The sequence below is a fragment of the Dendropsophus ebraccatus genome, unplaced genomic scaffold (assembly GCF_027789765.1).
Source record: "Dendropsophus ebraccatus isolate aDenEbr1 unplaced genomic scaffold, aDenEbr1.pat pat_scaffold_488_ctg1, whole genome shotgun sequence".
In the NCBI taxonomy this organism is placed as follows: domain Eukaryota; kingdom Metazoa; phylum Chordata; class Amphibia; order Anura; family Hylidae; genus Dendropsophus; species Dendropsophus ebraccatus.
Window position 1 is genome coordinate 46,867 of NW_027210090.1, and position 15,634 is coordinate 62,500.

The 15,634-nt window shown below is 51.1% G+C and overlaps 43 non-coding genes across 43 annotated transcripts; 15 read left to right on the forward strand and 28 right to left on the reverse strand.

Annotated features, from left to right (window-relative positions):
- Positions 1–127: 127 nt before the first annotated feature.
- On the reverse strand, positions 128–201 carry TRNAV-CAC (transfer RNA valine (anticodon CAC)). The gene has a single exon. It is a non-coding gene; the product is annotated as a tRNA-Val (tRNA).
- A 120-nt stretch (positions 202–321) lies between these two features.
- Positions 322–394, reverse strand: TRNAV-AAC (transfer RNA valine (anticodon AAC)). Its single transcript has one exon. It is a non-coding gene; the product is annotated as a tRNA-Val (tRNA).
- A 395-nt stretch (positions 395–789) lies between these two features.
- TRNAY-GUA (transfer RNA tyrosine (anticodon GUA)) lies at positions 790–876 on the forward strand. The gene is given in 2 exon segments: positions 790–826; positions 841–876. It is a non-coding gene; the product is annotated as a tRNA-Tyr (tRNA).
- A 243-nt stretch (positions 877–1,119) lies between these two features.
- On the reverse strand, positions 1,120–1,193 carry TRNAN-GUU (transfer RNA asparagine (anticodon GUU)). Its single transcript has one exon. It is a non-coding gene; the product is annotated as a tRNA-Asn (tRNA).
- Positions 1,194–1,801: 608 nt separating this feature from the next.
- On the reverse strand, positions 1,802–1,874 carry TRNAV-CAC (transfer RNA valine (anticodon CAC)). Its single transcript has one exon. It is a non-coding gene; the product is annotated as a tRNA-Val (tRNA).
- Positions 1,875–1,996: 122 nt separating this feature from the next.
- Positions 1,997–2,069, reverse strand: TRNAV-AAC (transfer RNA valine (anticodon AAC)). Its single transcript has one exon. It is a non-coding gene; the product is annotated as a tRNA-Val (tRNA).
- Positions 2,070–2,310: 241 nt separating this feature from the next.
- Positions 2,311–2,383, forward strand: TRNAA-AGC (transfer RNA alanine (anticodon AGC)). The gene has a single exon. It is a non-coding gene; the product is annotated as a tRNA-Ala (tRNA).
- Positions 2,384–2,464: 81 nt separating this feature from the next.
- Positions 2,465–2,551, forward strand: TRNAY-GUA (transfer RNA tyrosine (anticodon GUA)). The gene is given in 2 exon segments: positions 2,465–2,501; positions 2,516–2,551. It is a non-coding gene; the product is annotated as a tRNA-Tyr (tRNA).
- Positions 2,552–2,795: 244 nt separating this feature from the next.
- TRNAN-GUU (transfer RNA asparagine (anticodon GUU)) lies at positions 2,796–2,869 on the reverse strand. The gene has a single exon. It is a non-coding gene; the product is annotated as a tRNA-Asn (tRNA).
- A 607-nt stretch (positions 2,870–3,476) lies between these two features.
- On the reverse strand, positions 3,477–3,549 carry TRNAV-CAC (transfer RNA valine (anticodon CAC)). The gene has a single exon. It is a non-coding gene; the product is annotated as a tRNA-Val (tRNA).
- Positions 3,550–3,671: 122 nt separating this feature from the next.
- TRNAV-AAC (transfer RNA valine (anticodon AAC)) lies at positions 3,672–3,744 on the reverse strand. The gene has a single exon. It is a non-coding gene; the product is annotated as a tRNA-Val (tRNA).
- Positions 3,745–3,987: 243 nt separating this feature from the next.
- On the forward strand, positions 3,988–4,060 carry TRNAA-AGC (transfer RNA alanine (anticodon AGC)). Its single transcript has one exon. It is a non-coding gene; the product is annotated as a tRNA-Ala (tRNA).
- An 82-nt stretch (positions 4,061–4,142) lies between these two features.
- TRNAY-GUA (transfer RNA tyrosine (anticodon GUA)) lies at positions 4,143–4,230 on the forward strand. The gene is given in 2 exon segments: positions 4,143–4,179; positions 4,194–4,230. It is a non-coding gene; the product is annotated as a tRNA-Tyr (tRNA).
- Positions 4,231–4,474: 244 nt separating this feature from the next.
- Positions 4,475–4,548, reverse strand: TRNAN-GUU (transfer RNA asparagine (anticodon GUU)). The gene has a single exon. It is a non-coding gene; the product is annotated as a tRNA-Asn (tRNA).
- Positions 4,549–5,157: 609 nt separating this feature from the next.
- Positions 5,158–5,231, reverse strand: TRNAV-CAC (transfer RNA valine (anticodon CAC)). The gene has a single exon. It is a non-coding gene; the product is annotated as a tRNA-Val (tRNA).
- A 122-nt stretch (positions 5,232–5,353) lies between these two features.
- On the reverse strand, positions 5,354–5,426 carry TRNAV-AAC (transfer RNA valine (anticodon AAC)). The gene has a single exon. It is a non-coding gene; the product is annotated as a tRNA-Val (tRNA).
- A 241-nt stretch (positions 5,427–5,667) lies between these two features.
- TRNAA-AGC (transfer RNA alanine (anticodon AGC)) lies at positions 5,668–5,740 on the forward strand. The gene has a single exon. It is a non-coding gene; the product is annotated as a tRNA-Ala (tRNA).
- Positions 5,741–5,822: 82 nt separating this feature from the next.
- TRNAY-GUA (transfer RNA tyrosine (anticodon GUA)) lies at positions 5,823–5,909 on the forward strand. The gene is given in 2 exon segments: positions 5,823–5,859; positions 5,874–5,909. It is a non-coding gene; the product is annotated as a tRNA-Tyr (tRNA).
- Positions 5,910–6,153: 244 nt separating this feature from the next.
- On the reverse strand, positions 6,154–6,227 carry TRNAN-GUU (transfer RNA asparagine (anticodon GUU)). Its single transcript has one exon. It is a non-coding gene; the product is annotated as a tRNA-Asn (tRNA).
- Positions 6,228–6,837: 610 nt separating this feature from the next.
- Positions 6,838–6,911, reverse strand: TRNAV-CAC (transfer RNA valine (anticodon CAC)). Its single transcript has one exon. It is a non-coding gene; the product is annotated as a tRNA-Val (tRNA).
- A 121-nt stretch (positions 6,912–7,032) lies between these two features.
- On the reverse strand, positions 7,033–7,105 carry TRNAV-AAC (transfer RNA valine (anticodon AAC)). The gene has a single exon. It is a non-coding gene; the product is annotated as a tRNA-Val (tRNA).
- Positions 7,106–7,347: 242 nt separating this feature from the next.
- Positions 7,348–7,420, forward strand: TRNAA-AGC (transfer RNA alanine (anticodon AGC)). Its single transcript has one exon. It is a non-coding gene; the product is annotated as a tRNA-Ala (tRNA).
- Positions 7,421–7,502: 82 nt separating this feature from the next.
- TRNAY-GUA (transfer RNA tyrosine (anticodon GUA)) lies at positions 7,503–7,589 on the forward strand. The gene is given in 2 exon segments: positions 7,503–7,539; positions 7,554–7,589. It is a non-coding gene; the product is annotated as a tRNA-Tyr (tRNA).
- A 246-nt stretch (positions 7,590–7,835) lies between these two features.
- TRNAN-GUU (transfer RNA asparagine (anticodon GUU)) lies at positions 7,836–7,910 on the reverse strand. The gene has a single exon. It is a non-coding gene; the product is annotated as a tRNA-Asn (tRNA).
- A 608-nt stretch (positions 7,911–8,518) lies between these two features.
- On the reverse strand, positions 8,519–8,591 carry TRNAV-CAC (transfer RNA valine (anticodon CAC)). Its single transcript has one exon. It is a non-coding gene; the product is annotated as a tRNA-Val (tRNA).
- Positions 8,592–8,711: 120 nt separating this feature from the next.
- Positions 8,712–8,785, reverse strand: TRNAV-AAC (transfer RNA valine (anticodon AAC)). Its single transcript has one exon. It is a non-coding gene; the product is annotated as a tRNA-Val (tRNA).
- A 242-nt stretch (positions 8,786–9,027) lies between these two features.
- On the forward strand, positions 9,028–9,100 carry TRNAA-AGC (transfer RNA alanine (anticodon AGC)). Its single transcript has one exon. It is a non-coding gene; the product is annotated as a tRNA-Ala (tRNA).
- Positions 9,101–9,182: 82 nt separating this feature from the next.
- TRNAY-GUA (transfer RNA tyrosine (anticodon GUA)) lies at positions 9,183–9,270 on the forward strand. Its single transcript is given in 2 exon segments — positions 9,183–9,219; positions 9,234–9,270. It is a non-coding gene; the product is annotated as a tRNA-Tyr (tRNA).
- Positions 9,271–9,517: 247 nt separating this feature from the next.
- Positions 9,518–9,591, reverse strand: TRNAN-GUU (transfer RNA asparagine (anticodon GUU)). The gene has a single exon. It is a non-coding gene; the product is annotated as a tRNA-Asn (tRNA).
- Positions 9,592–10,198: 607 nt separating this feature from the next.
- On the reverse strand, positions 10,199–10,271 carry TRNAV-CAC (transfer RNA valine (anticodon CAC)). The gene has a single exon. It is a non-coding gene; the product is annotated as a tRNA-Val (tRNA).
- Positions 10,272–10,391: 120 nt separating this feature from the next.
- Positions 10,392–10,464, reverse strand: TRNAV-AAC (transfer RNA valine (anticodon AAC)). Its single transcript has one exon. It is a non-coding gene; the product is annotated as a tRNA-Val (tRNA).
- Positions 10,465–10,857: 393 nt separating this feature from the next.
- TRNAY-GUA (transfer RNA tyrosine (anticodon GUA)) lies at positions 10,858–10,943 on the forward strand. The gene is given in 2 exon segments: positions 10,858–10,894; positions 10,909–10,943. It is a non-coding gene; the product is annotated as a tRNA-Tyr (tRNA).
- Positions 10,944–11,184: 241 nt separating this feature from the next.
- TRNAL-UAA (transfer RNA leucine (anticodon UAA)) lies at positions 11,185–11,255 on the reverse strand. The gene has a single exon. It is a non-coding gene; the product is annotated as a tRNA-Leu (tRNA).
- Positions 11,256–12,061: 806 nt separating this feature from the next.
- Positions 12,062–12,134, reverse strand: TRNAV-AAC (transfer RNA valine (anticodon AAC)). The gene has a single exon. It is a non-coding gene; the product is annotated as a tRNA-Val (tRNA).
- A 239-nt stretch (positions 12,135–12,373) lies between these two features.
- TRNAA-AGC (transfer RNA alanine (anticodon AGC)) lies at positions 12,374–12,446 on the forward strand. The gene has a single exon. It is a non-coding gene; the product is annotated as a tRNA-Ala (tRNA).
- Positions 12,447–12,849: 403 nt separating this feature from the next.
- On the reverse strand, positions 12,850–12,923 carry TRNAN-GUU (transfer RNA asparagine (anticodon GUU)). The gene has a single exon. It is a non-coding gene; the product is annotated as a tRNA-Asn (tRNA).
- A 608-nt stretch (positions 12,924–13,531) lies between these two features.
- Positions 13,532–13,604, reverse strand: TRNAV-CAC (transfer RNA valine (anticodon CAC)). The gene has a single exon. It is a non-coding gene; the product is annotated as a tRNA-Val (tRNA).
- Positions 13,605–13,725: 121 nt separating this feature from the next.
- Positions 13,726–13,798, reverse strand: TRNAV-AAC (transfer RNA valine (anticodon AAC)). The gene has a single exon. It is a non-coding gene; the product is annotated as a tRNA-Val (tRNA).
- A 240-nt stretch (positions 13,799–14,038) lies between these two features.
- On the forward strand, positions 14,039–14,111 carry TRNAA-AGC (transfer RNA alanine (anticodon AGC)). The gene has a single exon. It is a non-coding gene; the product is annotated as a tRNA-Ala (tRNA).
- An 82-nt stretch (positions 14,112–14,193) lies between these two features.
- On the forward strand, positions 14,194–14,280 carry TRNAY-GUA (transfer RNA tyrosine (anticodon GUA)). The gene is given in 2 exon segments: positions 14,194–14,230; positions 14,245–14,280. It is a non-coding gene; the product is annotated as a tRNA-Tyr (tRNA).
- A 243-nt stretch (positions 14,281–14,523) lies between these two features.
- Positions 14,524–14,597, reverse strand: TRNAN-GUU (transfer RNA asparagine (anticodon GUU)). Its single transcript has one exon. It is a non-coding gene; the product is annotated as a tRNA-Asn (tRNA).
- Positions 14,598–15,203: 606 nt separating this feature from the next.
- TRNAV-CAC (transfer RNA valine (anticodon CAC)) lies at positions 15,204–15,276 on the reverse strand. Its single transcript has one exon. It is a non-coding gene; the product is annotated as a tRNA-Val (tRNA).
- A 122-nt stretch (positions 15,277–15,398) lies between these two features.
- On the reverse strand, positions 15,399–15,469 carry TRNAV-AAC (transfer RNA valine (anticodon AAC)). Its single transcript has one exon. It is a non-coding gene; the product is annotated as a tRNA-Val (tRNA).
- Between the last annotated feature and the right edge of the window lie 165 nt (positions 15,470–15,634).

A 15,634-nucleotide genomic window follows, 5' to 3' on the forward strand; every position in this document is an offset into this window, starting at 1 on the left:
ACTAGTGGGGTAGCCAAAAATTTCTTCCAGAAGCACCATGCTTCTGCCCGGTTTCGAAGCCGGAATATTTCACGTGTTGGTGCTTTTGGCTACGTAGTGGGGTAGCCAAAAGGCTGCAAAAGAACTGTGTTTTCTGCCCGGTTTCGAACCGGGGACCTTTCGCGTGTGAGGCGAACGTGATAACCGCTACACTACAGAAACCTGCCTGTTGAGACAGGCACCGCTATGGCGAGCCAGCCGCCAGTATTCAAACCGAGCGGAGGAAAACTGGGGCTTCGAAGTAAAAAGGTTGTCCCTGGATCAAAAGGGTACCCAAACCAATGTTTTCTGCCCGGTTTCGAACGGGGACCTTTCGCGTGTTAGGCGAACGTGATGACCACTACACTACAGAAACTCGGCGGAGGCCAACGCAGCTTTCCTCGCAGAGCGAACAACACAAGTTTGAAAAAGGAAGGAAAGTACTTTAAACTGGGGACCATCCCAGGCTGCCCCAAGTCCTGTCAGCTTCCCAATAGTTTCTTACTTGTGGCGATTGGGATGCACACTTAAAAAACAAAACAAAAAAAAACAAAAAAAAACTGGTTATTTAAGTCACAGCGTGGTGGGATGATGGCCAAAGTGAACGGACGTGAGAGGGGGATTAGCTCAAATGTTAGAGCGCTCGCTTAGCATGCGAGAGGTAGCGGGATCGATGCCCGCATCCTCCATAACCTTTTGACTTTTTCAAATGCCTTTTCTCATGCCACTCTTTGACAAGCCTAGGAGGTAGGCGAGCAAAGGCCGGCCAAGCCTTCGATAGCTCAGCTGGTAGAGCGGAGGACTGTAGTAAAAACATTAGCAATCCTTAGGTCGCTGGTTCGATTCCGGCTCGAAGGACCTTTTTCTTTGGGGGAGGGAGGCGGGTGCATCCTTTCGTGTTGGACCTTTCGAGCAGCTGAAACACACATTCTGGCTGCGCTCTTCCTCTACTACCTTAAAACACCCTTTTAAGAGAGCTGTGCTCCCAGTCTGAGGAATTTAAAACAGACACCACATCCAAGCTCTCAGTTGGGAGTGCAGCTCAGGCCTGCCAAGGAGGGCCTTTCGCTGTGCCCTGAAAGCCAAAGAAAATTAGGCCATCGTCCCTGGGTGGACTCGAACCACCAACCTTTCGGTTAACAGCCGAACGCGCTAACCGATTGCGCCACAGAGACACCGTTGCTGCACGCAATTGCTCGAAGCCCCAGCCAGGTCACATGACCTTTGACTCAATAATATCGAAAAAGGAAAACAGCCTCAAGGGGGGGCCCTGGCCTTTAACAAATGGCTATACTTGCTGGCGCATGGTAGCCAGAGGCCACCTATTTCGGCTTCTCTTCCCCGCCTTCCTAACCTCCTGAGCAGCAGCAGAGTGGCGCAGCGGAAGCGTGCTGGGCCCATAACCCAGAGGTCGATGGATCGAAACCATCCTCTGCTAAGAGCTCACTTTTACAAACCCCGCAAGTACAATTCCCCAGAAGTTTCTGCTTAAAATCTAGGAGAGTGGGGGCCGATTCATCAGCCGCCTCTTGCTCGTTGCCAAACACCTGTCTTCAATATCTCCAACAAGACAAACTGGACAAGTATGTGGCTGTGTCTAAAAAGCCTTGTTGCAAGCAAATATCACCTGCTTGCGCAAAGAAGGTTTTGTGTTGCACTAGTGGGGTAGCCAAAAATTTCTTCCAGAAGCACCATGCTTCTGCCCGGTTTCGAAGCCGGAATATTTCACGTGTTGGTGCTTTTGGCTACGTAGTGGGGTAGCCAAAAGGCTGCAAAAGAACTGTGTTTCTGCCCGGTTTCGAACCGGGGACCTTTCGCGTGTGAGGCGAACGTGATAACCGCTACACTACAGAAACCTGCCTGTTGAGACAGGCACCGCTATGGCGAGCCAGCCGCCAGTATTCAAACCGAGCGGAGGAAAACTGGGGCTTCGAAGTAAAAAGGTTTGTCCCTGGATCAAAAGGGTAACCCAAACCAATGTTTCTGCCCGGTTTCGAACCGGGGACCTTTCGCGTGTTAGGCGAACGTGATGACCACTACACTACAGAAACTCGGCGGAGGCCAACGCAGCTTTCCTCGCGAGCGAACAACACAAGTTTGAAAAAAGGAAGGAAAGTACTTTAAACTGGGGACCATCCCAGGCTGCCCCAAGTCCTGTCAGCTTCCCAATAGTTTCTTACTTGTGGCGATTGGGATGCACACTTAAAAAAACAAAACAAAAAAAAACAAAAAAAAACTGGTTATTTAAGTCACAGCGTGGTGGGATGATGGCCAAAGTGAACGGACGTGAGAGGGGGATTAGCTCAAATGGTAGAGCGCTCGCTTAGCATGCGAGAGGTAGCGGGATCGATGCCCGCATCCTCCATAACCTTTTGACTTTTTCAAATGCCTTTCTCATGCCACTCTTTGACAAGCCTAGGAGGTAGGCGAGCAAAGGCCGGCCAAGCCTTCGATAGCTCAGCTGGTAGAGCGGAGGACTGTAGTAAAAACATTAGCAATCCTTAGGTCGCTGGTTCGATTCCGGCTCGAAGGACCTTTTTCTTTGGGGGAGGGAGGCGGGTGCATCCTTTCGTGTTGGACCTTTCGAGCAGCTGAAACACACATTCTGGCTGCGCTCTTCCTCTACTACCTTAAAACACCCTTTTAAGAGAGCTGTGCTCCCAGTCTGAGGAATTTAAAACAGACACCACATCCAAGCTCTCAGTTGGGAGTGCAGCTCAGGCCTGCCAAAGGAGGGCCTTTCGCTGTGCCCTGAAAGCCAAAGAAAATTAGGCCATCGTCCCTGGGTGGACTCGAACCACCAACCTTTCGGTTAACAGCCGAACGCGCTAACCGATTGCGCCACAGAGACACCGTTGCTGCACGCAATTGCTCGAAGCCCCAGCCAGGTCACATGACCTTTGACTCAATAATATCGAAAAAGGAAAACAGCCTCAAGGGGGGGCCCTGGCCTTTAACAAATGGCTATACTTGCTGGCGCATGGTAGCCAGAGGCCACCTATTTCGGCTTCTCTTCCCCGCCTTCCTAACCTCCTGAGCAGCAGCAGAGTGGCGCAGCGGAAGCGTGCTGGGCCCATAACCAGAGGTCGATGGATCGAAACCATCCTCTGCTAAGAGCTCACTTTTACAAACCCCGCAAGTACAATTCCCCAGAAGTTTCTGCTTAAAATCTAGGAGAGTGGGGGCCGATTCATCAGCCGCCTCTTGCTCGTTGCCAAACACCTGTCTTCAATATCTCCAACAAGACAAACTGGACAAGTATGTGGCTGTGTCTAAAAAGCCTTGTTGCAAGCAAATATCACCTGCTTGCGCAAAGAAGGTTTTGTGTTGCACTAGTGGGGTAGCCAAAAATTTCTTCCAGAAGCACCATGCTTCTGCCCGGTTTCGAAGCCGGAATATTTCACGTGTTGGTGCTTTTGGCTACGTAGTGGGGTAGCCAAAAGGCTGCAAAAGAACTGTGTTTCTGCCCGGTTTCGAACCGGGGACCTTTCGCGTGTGAGGCGAACGTGATAACCGCTACACTACAGAAACCTGCCTGTTGAGACAGGCACCGCTATGGCGAGCCAGCCGCCAGTATTCAAAACCGAGCGGAGGAAAACTGGGGCTTCGAAGTAAAAAGGTTTGTCCCTGGATCAAAAGGGTACCCAAACCAATGTTTCTGCCCGGTTTCGAACCGGGGACCTTTCGCGTGTTAGGCGAACGTGATGACCACTACACTACAGAAACTCGGCGGAGGCCAACGCAGCTTTCCTCGCGAGCGAACAACACAAGTTTGAAAAAAAGGAAGGAAAGTACTTTAAACTGGGGACCATCCCAGGCTGCCCCAAGTCCTGTCAGCTTCCCAATAGTTTCTTACTTGTGGCGATTGGGATGCACACTTAAAAAAACAAAACAAAAAAAAACAAAAAAAAACTGGTTATTTAAGTCACAGCGTGGTGGGATGATGGCCAAAGTGAACGGACGTGAGAGGGGGGATTAGCTCAAATGGTAGAGCGCTCGCTTAGCATGCGAGAGGTAGCGGGATCGATGCCCGCATCCTCCATAACCTTTTGACTTTTTCAAATGCCTTTTCTCATGCCACTCTTTGACAAGCCTAGGAGGTAGGCGAGCAAAGGCCGGCCAAGCCTTCGATAGCTCAGCTGGTAGAGCGGAGGACTGTAGTAAAAACATTAGCAATCCCTTAGGTCGCTGGTTCGATTCCGGCTCGAAGGACCTTTTTCTTTGGGGGGAGGGAGGCGGGTGCATCCTTTCGTGTTGGACCTTTCGAGCAGCTGAAACACACATTCTGGCTGCGCTCTTCCTCTACTACCTTAAACACCCTTTTAAGAGAGCTGTGCTCCCAGTCTGAGGAATTTAAAACAGACACCACATCCAAGCTCTCAGTTGGGAGTGCAGCTCAGGCCTGCCAAAGGAGGGCCTTTCGCTGTGCCCTGAAAGCCAAAGAAAATTAGGCCATCGTCCCTGGGTGGACTCGAACCACCAACCTTTCGGTTAACAGCCGAACGCGCTAACCGATTGCGCCACAGAGACACCGTTGCTGCACGCAATTGCTCGAAGCCCCAGCCAGGTCACATGACCTTTGACTCAATAATATCGAAAAAGGAAAACAGCCTCAAGGGGGGGCCCTGGCCTTTTAACAAATGGCTATACTTGCTGGCGCATGGTAGCCAGAGGCCACCTATTTCGGCTTCTCTTCCCCGCCTTCCTAACCTCCTGAGCAGCAGCAGAGTGGCGCAGCGGAAGCGTGCTGGGCCCATAACCCAGAGGTCGATGGATCGAAACCATCCTCTGCTAAGAGCTCACTTTTACAAACCCCGCAAGTACAATTCCCCAGAAGTTTCTGCTTAAAATCTAGGAGAGTGGGGGCCGATTCATCAGCCGCCTCTTGCTCGTTGCCAAACACCTGTCTTCAATATCTCCAACAAGACAAACTGGACAAGTATGTGGCTGTGTCTAAAAAGCCTTGTTGCAAGCAAATATCACCTGCTTGCGCAAAGAAGGTTTTGTGTTGCACTAGTGGGGTAGCCAAAAATTTCTTCCAGAAGCACCATGCTTCTGCCCGGTTTCGAAGCCGGAATATTTCACGTGTTGGTGCTTTTGGCTACGTAGTGGGGTAGCCAAAAGGCTGCAAAAGAACTGTGTTTTCTGCCCGGTTTCGAACCGGGGACCTTTCGCGTGTGAGGCGAACGTGATAACCGCTACACTACAGAAACCTGCCTGTTGAGACAGGCACCGCTATGGCGAGCCAGCCGCCAGTATTCAAACCGAGCGGAGGAAAACTGGGGCTTCGAAGTAAAAAGGTTTGTCCCCTGGATCAAAAGGGTACCCAAACCAATGTTTCTGCCCGGTTTCGAACCGGGGACCTTTCGCGTGTTAGGCGAACGTGATGACCACTACACTACAGAAACTCGGCGGAGGCCAACGCAGCTTTCCTCGCGAGCGAACAACACAAGTTTGAAAAAAGGAAGGAAAGTACTTTAAACTGGGGACCATCCCAGGCTTGCCCCAAGTCCTGTCAGCTTCCCAATAGTTTCTTACTTGTGGCGATTGGGATGCACACTTAAAAAAACAAAACAAAAAAAAACAAAAAAAACTGGTTATTTAAGTCACAGCGTGGTGGGATGATGGCCAAAGTGAACGGACGTGAGAGGGGGATTAGCTCAAATGGTAGAGCGCTCGCTTAGCATGCGAGAGGTAGCGGGATCGATGCCCGCATCCTCCATAACCTTTTGACTTTTTCAAATGCCTTTTCTCATGCCACTCTTTGACAAGCCTAGGAGGTAGGCGAGCAAAGGCCGGCCAAGCCTTCGATAGCTCAGCTGGTAGAGCGGAGGACTGTAGTAAAAACATTAGCAATCCTTAGGTCGCTGGTTCGATTCCGGCTCGAAGGACCTTTTTCTTTGGGGGAGGGAGGCGGGTGCATCCTTTCGTGTTGGACCTTTCGAGCAGCTGAAACACACATTCTGGCTGCGCTCTTCCTCTACTACCTTAAAACACCCTTTTAAGAGAGCTGTGCTCCCAGTCTGAGGAATTTAAAACAGACACCACATCCAAGCTCTCAGTTGGGAGTGCAGCTCAGGCCTGCCAAAGGAGGGCCTTTCGCTGTGCCCTGAAAGCCAAAGAAAATTAGGCCATCGTCCCTGGGTGGACTCGAACCACCAACCTTTCGGTTAACAGCCGAACGCGCTAACCGATTGCGCCACAGAGACACCGTTGCTGCACGCAATTGCTCGAAGCCCCCAGCCAGGTCACATGACCTTTGACTCAATAATATCGAAAAAGGAAAACAGCCTCAAGGGGGGGCCTGGCCTTTAACAAATGGCTATACTTGCTGGCGCATGGTAGCCAGAGGCCACCTATTTCGGCTTCTCTTCCCCGCCTTCCTAACCTCCTGAGCAGCAGCAGAGTGGCGCAGCGGAAGCGTGCTGGGCCCATAACCCAGAGGTCGATGGATCGAAACCATCCTCTGCTAAGAGCTCACTTTTACAAAACCCCCGCAAGTACAATTCCCCAGAAGTTTCTGCTTAAAATCTAGGAGAGTGGGGGCCGATTCATCAGCCGCCTCTTGCTCGTTGCCAAACACCTGTCTTCAATATCTCCAACAAGACAAACTGGACAAGTATGTGGCTGTGTCTAAAAAGCCTTGTTGCAAGCAAATATCACCTGCTTGCGCAAAGAAGGTTTTGTGTTGCACTAGTGGGGTAGCCAAAAATTTCTTCCAGAAGCACCATGCTTCTGCCCGGTTTCGAAGCCGGAATATTTCACGTGTTGGTGCTTTTGGCTACGTAGTGGGGTAGCCAAAAGGCTGCAAAAGAACTGTGTTTCTGCCTCGGTTTCGAACCGGGGACCTTTCGCGTGTGAGGCGAACGTGATAACCGCTACACTACAGAAACCTGCCTGTTGAGACAGGCACCGCTATGGCGAGCCAGCCGCCAGTATTCAAACCGAGCGGAGGAAAACTGGGGCTTCGAAGTAAAAAGGTTTGTCCCTGGATCAAAAGGGTACCCAAACCAATGTTTCTGCCCGGTTTCGAACCGGGGACCTTTCGCGTGTTAGGCGAACGTGATGACCACTACACTACAGAAACTCGGCGGAGGCCAACGCAGCTTTCCTCGCGAGGCGAACAACACAAGTTTGAAAAAAGGAAGGAAAGTACTTTAAACTGGGGACCATCCCAGGCTGCCCCAAGTCCTGTCAGCTTCCCAATAGTTTCTTACTTGTGGCGATTGGGATGCACACTTAAAAAAACAAAACAAAAAAAAACAAAAAAAACCTGGTTATTTAAGTCACAGCGTGGTGGGATGATGGCCAAAGTGAACGGACGTGAGAGGGGGATTAGCTCAAATGGTAGAGCGCTCGCTTAGCATGCGAGAGGTAGCGGGATCGATGCCCGCATCCTCCATAACCTTTTGACTTTTTCAAATGCCTTTTCTCATGCCACTCTTTGACAAGCCTAGGAGGTAGGCGAGCAAAGGCCGGCCAAGCCTTCGATAGCTCAGCTGGTAGAGCGGAGGACTGTAGTAAAAACATTAGCAATCCTTAGGTCGCTGGTTCGATTCCGGCTCGAAGGACCTTTTTCTTTGGGGGGAGGGAGGCGGGTGCATCCTTTCGTGTTGGACCTTTCGAGCAGCTGAAACACACATTCTGGCTGCGCTCTTCCTCTACTACCTTAAAACACCCTTTTAAGAGAGCTGTGCTCCCAGTCTGAGGAATTTAAAACAGGACACCACATCCAAGCTCTCAGTTGGGAGTGCAGCTCAGGCCTGCCAAAGGAGGGCCTTTCGCTGTGCCCTGAAAGCCAAAGAAAATTAGGCCATCGTCCCTGGGTGGACTCGAACCACCCAACCTTTCGGTTAACAGCCGAACGCGCTAACCGATTGCGCCACAGAGACACCGTTGCTGCACGCAATTGCTCGAAGCCCCAGCCAGGTCACATGACCTTTGACTCAATAATATCGAAAAAGGAAAACAGCCTCAAGGGGGGGCCCTGGCCTTTAACAAATGGCTATACTTGCTGGCGCATGGTAGCCAGAGGCCACCTATTTCGGCTTCTCTTCCCCGCCTTCCTAACCTCCTGAGCAGCAGCAGAGTGGCGCAGCGGAAGCGTGCTGGGCCCATAACCCAGAGGTCGATGGATCGAAACCATCCTCTGCTAAGAGCTCACTTTTACAAACCCCGCAAGTACAATTCCCCAGAAGTTTCTGCTTAAAATCTAGGAGAGTGGGGGCCGATTCATCAGCCGCCTCTTGCTCGTTGCCAAACACCTGTCTTCAATATCTCCAACAAGACAAACTGGACAAGTATGTGGCTGTGTCTAAAAAGCCTTGTTGCAAGCAAATATCACCTGCTTGCGCAAAGAAGGTTTTGTGTTGCACTAGTGGGGTAGCCAAAAATTTCTTCCAGAAGCACCATGCTTCTGCCCGGTTTCGAAGCCGGAATATTTCACGTGTTGGTGCTTTTGGCTACGTAGTGGGGTAGCCAAAAGGCTGCAAAAGAACTGTGTTTCTGCCCGGTTTCGAACCGGGGACCTTTCGCGTGTGAGGCGAACGTGATAACCGCTACACTACAGAAACCTGCCTGTTGAGACGGCACCGCTATGGCGAGCCAGCCGCCAGTATTCAAACCGAGCGGAGGAAAACTGGGGCTTCGAAGTAAAAAGGTTTGTCCCTGGATCAAAAGGGTACCCAAACCAATGTTTCTGCCCGGTTTCGAAACCGGGGACCTTTCGCGTGTTAGGCGAACGTGATGACCACTACACTACAGAAACTCGGCGGAGGCCAACGCAGCTTTCCTCGCGAGCGAACAAACACAAGTTTGAAAAAAGGAAGGAAAGTACTTTAAACTGGGGACCATCCCAGGCTGCCCCAAGTCCTGTCAGCTTCCCAATAGTTTCTTACTTGTGGCGATTGGGATGCACACTTAAAAAAACAAAACAAAAAAAAACAAAAAAAAACTGGTTATTTAAGTCACAGCGTGGTGGGATGATGGCCAAAGTGAACGGACGTGAGAGGGGGATTAGCTCAAATGGTAGAGCGCTCGCTTAGCATGCGAGAGGTAGCGGGATCGATGCCCGCATCCTCCATAACCTTTTGACTTTTTCAAATGCCTTTTCTCATGCCACTCTTTGACAAGCCTAGGAGGTAGGCGAGCAAAGGCCGGCCAAGCCTTCGATAGCTCAGCTGGTAGAGCGGAGGACTGTAGTAAAAACATTAGCAATCCTTAGGTCGCTGGTTTCGATTCCGGCTCGAAGGACCCTTTTTCTTTGGGGGGAGGGAGGCGGGTGCATCCTTCGTGTTGGACCTTTCGAGCAGCCTGAAACACACATTCTGGCTGCGCTCTTCCTCTACTACCTTAAAACACCCCTTTTAAGCGAGCTGTGCTCCCAGTCTGAGGAATTTAAAACAGACACCACATCCAAGCTCTCAGTTGGGAGTGCAGCTCAGGCCTGCCAAAGGAGGGCCTTTCGCTGTGCCCTGAAAGCCAAAGAAAATTAGGCCATCGTCCCTGGGTGGACTCGAACCACCAACCTTTCGGTTAACAGCCGAACGCGCTAACCGATTGCGCCACAGAGACACCGTTGCTGCACGCAATTGCTCGAAGCCCCAGCCAGGTCACATGACCTTTGACTCAATAATATCGAAAAAGGAAAACAGCCTCAAGGGGGGGCCCTGGCCTTTAACAAATGGCTATACTTGCTGGCGCATGGTAGCCAGAGGCCACCTATTTCGGCTTCTCTTCCCCGCCTTCCTAACCTCCTGAGCAGCAGCAGAGTGGCGCAGCGGAAGCGTGCTGGGCCCATAACCCAGAGGTCGATGGATCGAAACCATCCTCTGCTAAGAGCTCACTTTTACAAACCCCGCAAGTACAATTCCCCAGAAGTTTCTGCTTAAAATCTAGGAGAGTGGGGCCGATTCATCAGCCGCCTCTTGCTCGTTGCCAAACACCTGTCTTCAATATCTCCAACAAGACAAACTGGACAAGTATGTGGCTGTGTCTAAAAAGCCTTGTTGCAAGCAAATATCACCTGCTTGCGCAAAGAAGGTTTTGTGTTGCACTAGTGGGGTAGCCAAAAATTTCTTCCAGAAGCACCATGCTTCTGCCCGGTTTCGAAGCCGGAATATTTCACGTGTTGGTGCTTTTGGCTACGTAGTGGGGTAGCCAAAAGGCTGCAAAAGAACTGTGTTTCTGCCCGGTTTCGAACCGGGGACCTTTCGCGTGTGAGGCGAACGTGATAACCGCTACACTACAGAAACCTGCCTGTTGAGACAGGCACCGCTATGGCGAGCCAGCCGCCAGTATTCAAACCGAGCGGAGGAAACTGGGGCTTCGAAGTAAAAAGGTTTGTCCCTGGATCAAAAGGGTACCCAAACCAATGTTTCTGCCCGGTTTCGAACCGGGGACCTTTCGCGTGTTAGGCGAACGTGATGACCACTACACTACAGAAACTCGGCGGAGGCCAACGCAGCTTTCCTCGCGAGCGAACAACACAAGTTTGAAAAAAGGAAGGAAAGTACTTTAAACTGGGGACCATCCCAGGCTGCCCCAAGTCCTGTCAGCTTCCCAATAGTTTCTTACTTGTGGCGATTGGGATGCACACTTAAAAAAACAAAACAAAAAAAACAAAAAAAAACTGGTTATTTAAGTCACAGCGTGGTGGGATGATGGCCAAAGTGAACGGACGTGAGAGGGGATTAGCTCAATGGTAGAGCGCTCGCTTAGCATGCGAGAGGTAGCGGGATCGATGCCCGATCCTCAATAACCTTTTGACTTTTCAAATGCCTTTTCTCATGCCACTCTTTTGACAAGCCTAGGAGGGTAGGCGAGCAAAGGCCGGCCAAGCCTTCGATAGCTCAGCTGGTAGAGCGGAGGACTGTAGTAAAAACATTAGCAATCCTTAGGTCGCTGGTTCGATCCGGCTCGAAGGACCTTTTCTTGGGTGGGAGGGGGCGGGGCATCCTTCGTGTTGGACCTTTCGAGCAGCTGAAACACACATTCTGGCTGCGCTCTTCCTCTACTACCTTAAAACACCCTTTTAAGAGAGCTGTGCTCCCAGTCTGAGGAATTTAAAACAGACACCACATCCAAGCTCTCAGTTGGGAGTGCAGCTCAGGCCTGCCAAAGGAGGGCCTTTCGCTGTGCCCTGAAAGCCAAAGAAAATTAGGCCATCGTCCCTGGGTGGACTCGAACCACCAACCTTTCGGTTAACAAAACGCGCTAACCGATTGCGCCACAGAGACACCGTTGCGCACGCAATGCTCGAAGCCCCAGCCAGGTCACATGACCTTTGACTCAATAATATCGAAAAGGAAAACAGCCTCAAGGGGGGGCCCTGGCCTTAACAAATGGCTATACTTGCTGGCGCCATGGTAGCCAGAGGCTCACCTATTTCGGCTTCTCTTCCCCGCCTTCCTAACCTCCTGAGCAGCAGCATGAGTGGCGCAGCGGAAGCGTGCTGGGCCCATAACCCAGAGGTCGATGATCGAAACCCATCCTCTGCTAAGAGCTCACTTTTACAAACCCCGCAAGTACAATTCCCCAGAAGTTTCTGCTTAAAATCTAGGAGAGTGGGGGCCGATTCTAATCAGCCGCCTCTTGCTCGTTGCCAAAACACCTGTCTTCAATATCTCCACAAGACAAACTGGACAAGTATGTGGCTGTGTCTAAAAAGCCTTGTTGCAAGCAAATATCACCTGCTGCGCAAAGAAGGTTTTGTGTTGCACTAGTGGGGTAGCCAAAAATTTCTTCCAGAAGCACCATGCTTCTGCCCGGTTTCGAAGCCGGATCATTTCACGTGTTGGTGCTTTTGGCTACGTAGTGGGGTAGCCAAAAGGCTGCAAAAGAACTGTGTTTCTGCCGGTTTCGAACCGGGGACCTTTCTCGCTGTGTGAGGCGAACGTGATAACCGCTACACTACAGAAACCTGCCTGTTGAGGACAGGCACCGCTATGGCGAAGCCAGCCGCCAGTATTCAAACCGAGCGGAGGGAAAACTGGGGCTTCGAAGTAAAAAGGTTGTCCCTGGATCAAAAGGGTACCCAAACCAATGTTTCTGCCCGGTTTCGAACCGGGGACCTTTCGCGTGTTAGGCGAACGTGATGACCACTACACTACAGAAACTCGGCGGAGGCCAACGCAGCTTTCCTCGCGAGCGAACAACACAAGTTTGAAAAAAGGAAGGAAAGTACTTTAAACTGGGGACCATCCCAGGCTGCCCAAGTCCTGTCAGCTTCCAATAGTTTCTTACTTGTGGCGATTGGGATGCACACTTAAAAAAACAAAACAAAAAAAAACAAAAAAAAACTGGTTATTTAAGTCACAGCGTGGTGGGATGATGGCCAAAGTGAACGGACGTGAGAGGGGGATTAGCTCAAATGGTAGAGCGCTCGCTTAGCATGCGAGAGGTAGCGGGATCGATGCCCGCATCCTCCATAACCTTTTGACTTTTTCAAATGCCTTTTCTCATGCCACTCTTTGACAAGCCTAGGAGGTAGGCGAGCAAAGGCCGGCCAAGCCTTCGATAGCTCAGCTGGTAGAGCGGAGGACTGTAGTAAAAACATTAGCAATCCTTCGATTCCGGCTCGAAGGACCTTTTTCTTTGGGGGGAGGGAGGCGGGTGCATCCTTTCGTGTTGGACCTTTCGAGCAGCTGAAACACACATTCTGGCTGCGCTCTTCCTCTACTACCTTAAAACACCCTTTTAAGAGAGCTGTGCTCCCAGTCTGAGGAATTTAAAACAGACACCACATCCAAGCTCTCAGTTGGGAGTGCAGCTCAGGCCTGCCAAAGGAGGGCCTTTCGCTGTGCCCTGAAAGCCAAAGAAAAATTAGGCCATCGTCCCTGGGTGGACTCGAACCACCAACTTTCGGTTTAACAGCCGAACGCGCTAACCGATTGCGCCACAGAGACACCGTTGCTGCACGCAATTGCTCGAAGCCCCCAGCCAGGTCACATGACCTTTGACTCAATAATATCGAAAAAGGAAAACAGCCTCAAGGGGGGGCCCTGGCCTTTAACAAATGGCTATACTTGCTGGCGCATGGTAGCAGAGGCCACCTATTTCGGCTTCTCTTCCCCCGCCTTCCTAACCTCCTGAGCAGCAGCAGAGTGGCGCAGCGGAAGCGTGCTGGGCCCATAACCCAGAGGTCGATGGATCGAACCCATCCTCTGTAAGAGCTCACTTTTACAAACCCCGCAAGTACAATTCCCCAGAAGTTTCTGCTTAAAATCTAGGAGAGTGGGGGCCGATTCATCAGCCGCCTCTTGCTCGTTGCCAAACACCTGTCTTCAATATCTCCAACAAGACAAACTGGACAAGTATGTGGCTGTGTCTAAAAAGCCTTGTTGCAAGCAAATATCACCTGCTTGCGCAAAGAAGGTTTTGTGTTGCACTAGTGGGGTAGCCAAAAATTTCTTCCAGAAGCACCATGCTTCTGCCCGGTTTCGAAGCCGGAATATTTCACGTGTTGGTGCTTTTGGCTACGTAGTGGGGTAGCCAAAAGGCTGCAAAAGAACTGTGTTTCTGCCCGGTTTCGAACCGGGGACCTTTCGCGTGTGAGGCGAACGTGATAACCGCTACACTACAGAAACCTGCCTGTTGAGACAGGCACCGCTATGGCGAGCCAGCCGCCAGTATTCAAACCGAGCGGAGGAAAACTGGGGCTTCGAAGTAAAAAGGTTTGTCCCTGGATCAAAAGGGTACCCAAACCAATGTTTCTGCCCGGTTTCGAACCGGGGACCTTTCGCGTGTTAGGCGAACGTGATGACCACTACACTACAGAAACTCGGCGGAGGCCACGCAGCTTTCCTCGCGAGCGAACAACACAAGTTTGAAAAAAGGAAGGAAAGTACTTTAAACTGGGGACCATCCCAGGCTGCCCCAAGTCCTGTCAGCTTCCCAATAGTTTCTTACTTGTGGCGATTGGGATGCACACTTAAAAAAACAAAACAAAAAAAAACAAAAAAAAACTGGTTATTTAAGTCACAGCGTGGTGGGATGATGGCCAAAGTGAACGGACGTGAGAGGGGGATTAGCTCAAATGGTAGAGCGCTCGCTTAGCATGCGAGAGGTAGCGGGATCGATGCCCGCATCCTCCATAACCTTTTGACTTTTTCAAATGCCTTTTCTCATGCCACTCTTTGACAAGCCTAGGAGGTAGGCGAGCAAAGGCCGGCCAAGCCTTCGATAGCTCAGCTGGTAGAGCGGAGGACTGTAGTAAAAACATTAGCAATCCTTAGGTCGCTGGTTCGATTCCGGCTCGAAGGACCTTTTTCTTTGGGGGGAGGGAGGCGGGTGCATCCTTTCGTTGTTGGACCTTTCGAGCAGCTGAAACACACATTCTGGCTGCGCTCTTCCTCTACTACCTTAAAACACCCTTTTAAGAGAGCTGTGCTCCCAGTCTGAGGAATTTAAAACAGACACCACATCCAAGCTCTCAGTTGGGAGTGCAGCTCAGGCCTGCCAAGGAGGGCCTTTCGCTGTGCCTGAAAGCCAAAGAAATTAGGCCATCGTCCCTGGGTGGACTCGAACCACAACCTTTCGGTTAACAGCCGAAACGCGCTAACCGATTGCGCCACAGAGACACCGTTGCTGCACGCAATTGCTCGAAGCCCCAGCCAGGTCACATGACCTTTGACTCAATAATATCGAAAAAGGAAAACAGCCTCAAGGGGGGGCCCTGGCCTTAACAAATGGCTATACTTGCTGGCGCATGGTAGCCAGAGGCCACCTATTTCGGCTTCTCTTCCCCGCCTTCCTAACCTCCTGAGCAGCAGCAGAGTGGCGCAGCGGAAGCGTGCTGGGCCCATAACCCAGAGGTCGATGGATCGAAACCATCCTCTGCTAAGAGCTCACTTTTACAAACCCCGCAAGTACAATTCCCAGAAGTTTCTGCTTAAAATCTAGGAGAGTGGGGGCCGATTCATCAGCCGCCTCTTGCTCGTTGCCAAACACCTGTCTTCAATATCTCCAACAAGACAAACTGGACAAGTATGTGGCTGTGTCTAAAAGCCTTGTTGCAAGCAAATATCACCTGCTTGCGCAAAAGAAGGTTTTGTGTTGCACTAGTGGGGTAGCCAAAATTTCTTCCAGAAGCACCCATGCTTCTGCCCGGTTTCGAAGCCGGAATATTTCACGTGTTGGTGCTTTTGGCTACGTAGTGGGGTAGCCAAAAGGCTGCAAAAGAACTGTGTTTCTGCCCGGTTTCGAACCGGGGACCTTTCGCGTGTGAGGCGAACGTGATAACCGCTACACTACAGAAACCTGCCTGTTGAGGACAGGCACCGCTATGGCGAGCCAGCCGCCAGTATTCAAACCGAGCGGAGGAAAACTGGGGCTTCGAAGTAAAAAGGTTTGTCCCTGGATCAAAAGGGTACCCAAACCAATGTTTCTGCCGGTTTCGAACCGGGGACCTTCGCGTGTTAGGCGAACGTGATGACCACTACACTACAGAAACTCGGCGGAGGCCAACGCAGCTTTCCTCGCGAGCGAACAACACAAGTTTGAAAAAAGGAAGGAAAGTACTTTAAACTGGGGACCATCCCAGGCTGCCCCAAGTCCTGTCAGCTCCCAATAGTTTCTTACTTGTGGCGATTGGGATGCACACTTAAAAAAAAAAACA